At 63.3% G+C, this 3640-nt stretch overlaps 1 pseudogene; it reads right to left on the reverse strand.

The window, feature by feature from the left end:
* On the reverse strand, positions 1-798 carry LOC102856352 (annotated as a pseudogene).
* Between the last annotated feature and the right edge of the window lie 2842 nt (positions 799-3640).

A 3640-nucleotide genomic window follows, 5' to 3' on the forward strand; every position in this document is an offset into this window, starting at 1 on the left:
CTATCCCCGCTGAGTCCTGGCCAGCTCGCGGGCCTTCTCCGGGAACTGTCGAAGGTACAGGCGCTGGCCGAACTGCAGCTCAGGGGTGGCCAGGTCGCGACAGATGTGCTCAGTGGCTGGGTCTAGGCCAGGCTTCAGCTCATAGCCCACGATGGGTGCCAGGCCATGATCCAGGGGCGCCAGCTGGGGGTCTCGCACTGCGCCAGGCATTGAGCCCTCCGCGTGCAGGAGACAGGTGCGCACCAACTGCTCCCGCCTGCGCCGCAGAGCCGCCACCTCGCTGTGCAGACGCCGGGCTCCCAGGGCGCGCAGCCGGGTCCACAGGGTGCGGTTGAAGTGCTGGTAGAGCGCCCAGTCGAGCGCGTTCCAGGCGCGGGCCCGGCTCTCCGTGGTGGCGTCCAGCGGCTCCCGGGAGTAGGCCGCACGCCGGTTGGCGGGGAAGGCCACCACGTCGTCCACCTCCCAGCACAGCGAGTCCCTGAGCAGCACCAGGGACTCGTCCCAGTGCTCAGCGATCAGTACCAGGTCGAAGCGCGCGGCCACGGCCTGCACCATCTGGGTGGTGAGCCGGCGCGTGGGCTGCGCGTTGTGGTCAAAGCCCAGGTCGAAGGCCATGAGGTTGCGCGCGTAGTGGCTGTCGGGCTGCAGTGGCCTGTAGAAGGCGTCTCTGTGCTCCAGGAAGTGGCCCACGTTCTGGGCGCGGACGAAGGGGGACGCCGCCTTATAGTAGGAGAAGGCAGACTCGAGGAGACGGGCGGGGTCCCGCAGAATGGTGAAGTAGAAGGTGTCACGGGGCATGAGGCGCTGTACCTGCAAGGGGCGCGGGGAGGGCTCAGCGCCAGGCGCCCTGTCCACCCACTGCGGACAGTGGCCCCGGGGAGGCCGGGGGCTGTCCTCGGCACCTAAATACTCGCTTTAGCCACACAGCACAACCCACCTCCCTCCTTCCCAAGAACACCACCTCTAACTCCTCAGGCCACTGCACTCAGGCGAGCGTTCAGGGCAGCGGAAGCAGGAACCCTCTGCCCCTGCCACCCAGGTCTTCCGGGCATGCTGGGGTCGCTCAGGGGGGTGTGGAGGCGGCATGGGGTAGGCATGTTGTGTGCCAGGCGCAGAACTCGCCTCTGCAGGCTGGAACCGCAGGTGCTGGCCCAGGATGTCAAAGCGAGGGCCCCCGTGGTCGGAGAAGCCCTCGACATCTCCAGCTGAGAAGGGGCGAGGGTAGGAGAAATGAGGGGCGCCGCCGGTGGGTAGGGCAAAGGTCAGGCGGTGCTTCTCCCCGAAGCGGAAGAGAATGTTGAGGATGGTACTGCTGGCACTCTTGTGCACCTTCAGGAAGAACACGTGGGTCCGGGGCTGGCAGCCGCTGGAGGAAGCTGGGGGGTCGGGCTGCTGGGGGGCCGAGACCCTCGGGAATGCTGCTTCCGCCCTGGGCTCCGGGGCCTCTGCGAGCTGCGCCCATGGTCGCGTCTGGGCACTTGGTGCCGGAGGGATGGGCAGCTGGCCAGGGGCTGGAGAAGTGTGTGCGCCTTCAAACCTGGAACAGAGCCCACGGGGGATTGACTGCCTTCAAGGCGGGCACACAGGCCTAACTCAGAGGAACGGTCAACTGGGAGATCAGAGGGCAGAGTATGCAAAGCGCTCAGATGGAGACGCTGGGAGGGAGCCTCCCTGTGCAACCAAACCGACTGAAGCGTAATGAGCGCGCATCCAATGCAAGCTCACCTGCTCTGCAAAGTCACCAGAGCGCACGCACAGACGCACAGACGTGGGCGCTGGCCGACCCCTCCCGGCTCCGACCCAGTGCGCAGCGCACAATGAGGCAGAGCTGTCCCTGACGCTTGGGAGACCCGGTAGGAAGCCAAGGTTAGTAGTTCAAGCCCTCAGCCCGGCTGCAGAGGGGTTCCTGGGGACCTCGGGCCTCTGGGGCTCCTGACAACGTCTCTCCTGAAGAAGAGAAGCGGGCGCTTCAAGACACTCCCGAGTGGCAGCAGTGTGGTCAGCAGACAGCCAGGGCAGCTCTCAGAGACGCGGGAGGGCGTGTGGGCCGGGACTGGCCGCCCAGTAGGGAGAGGAGGCCGGGGAATGGGCCTGGGAATGCAGCCAGGAGAGAGGAGCCTGCCGCACAGAAAGGTAAGCTCCGAGCGGCACCTGCCAGTGTGCAAAAGCCCTTCCAGCTAGAAAGGGCGGAGGCCAAGGATTTCATCTCACTTGGATCCACAATCAACACCCAAGGAAGCGGCAGTCCAGAAGCCAGGAGGCGGCAGAACCTCTCCAGAGTCCCAGAGAGCAAGGACGTCTGTTAAAAACTAAGGTGCACCTGACTCAAGCATAGATGCATGTGAAAGCAGAAAAGTGAATAAAGACGGCAGAAGAAAAGTCGATGCCTTTGAACTAGGATGTGGAAGAGCCAGAAGAACGAACAGAGCTGTCTTGGAGCAATGCCATCAGGGCAGGTGTTCCTCTGTGCAGGGAGGGTCTCATGGACTTGGGTATGTCCTCAAAAAGGGTCAATCCTTGGAGGACACCCTACTTGGAAAATTGGATGGTCAGCTAAAGCGAGGAGATTCTCAAGGAGATAGGTCGACCCAGCGGCTGCAGGGTGGAGAGGTGGGGGAGAGAGGCAGGACCGGGCAGCTTCACCAGGAGTTGGGGCCTCGGGACAGCAGTGACACGCTCAGCCGATTCCGTCCACCGAGGCTAGCTGTGCACTTGAGTGGTGCCAGCATGTAAAGGACTTGCACTCAAGTCCTCCAGCTTTCCTCCAGCTTCTGGATGGCCGCATATGGCTGGCACTCCCTTGGCGTCCACACTGCCCCTGGTGTTGCTGGGCTGACCATGCATGGTGGTTAACCCTCAAGTTGCAGGAGCCCTCAGCTCCTCAGAAGGTAGACAGGGGTGACAGGGACCTGTAAACACCCCAGTGGAGATGAAAGGGTGGCTCAGCCCCGCCCCCGGGGGGGGGGGTGAGTTATGGGTATGAGAGGCTAGTGGCACTGGCCACATGGTCTCTAGCCAGCCCAGGAAGGAGGTGCCCTGGTAAGGCCTCACCCTTTTTTCCAGCCCCTGCCACCCCTTTGTGTGACCTCAGCATGTCCTCCCATCTCTCCCCCAGGACCCTGCCTGAGGCTGCTGTGACCGTGACCCACCAACGGGCTGCTCTGCCAGCAGCCACAGGGGGCGACAGAGCTCCTACCTCCAGGAGCGTCCGTTCCCCACCAGCTGGAGGACCACCAGGAGGCCACTGACCACAAAGAGGAGAAGCCACACTCGGCCCAGTGGGCTCCGGAGCTGTGACCTGCAGGGACAAGTTCAGCACAAGGACCTCAGAGCTGAGCCTCTCAGCTACCAAGGCAGAGTCCCAAACCCCAAGATCTTGACATCCTAACTCTCAGCCCCCCAAGTACCAAGCCCTTGGAGTCCCAGACCCTGAGGCCCTGACTCCCAGATCCCCAAGTCCCAGATCCTGAGATTCCAAGACCTCTTGACCCCTAAAACCTTCAGACCTCCAGACCCTGAGACCTTATAGGCCCCAGATCTCTGTCCTCACCTGGTGAGGTGGAGATGGGGGGGGGAGGGGAGGTGGGCTGCCAGAGGGGCCACTCCTCCTCTTCCTGCTGTTCTGTGCATCCGCCCTGCA

The sequence above is a fragment of the Elephantulus edwardii genome, unplaced genomic scaffold (genome assembly GCF_000299155.1).
Source record: "Elephantulus edwardii isolate Elephantulus edwardi_28Jun2011 unplaced genomic scaffold, EleEdw1.0 scaffold00127, whole genome shotgun sequence".
In the NCBI taxonomy this organism is placed as follows: Eukaryota; Metazoa; Chordata; class Mammalia; order Macroscelidea; family Macroscelididae; genus Elephantulus; species Elephantulus edwardii.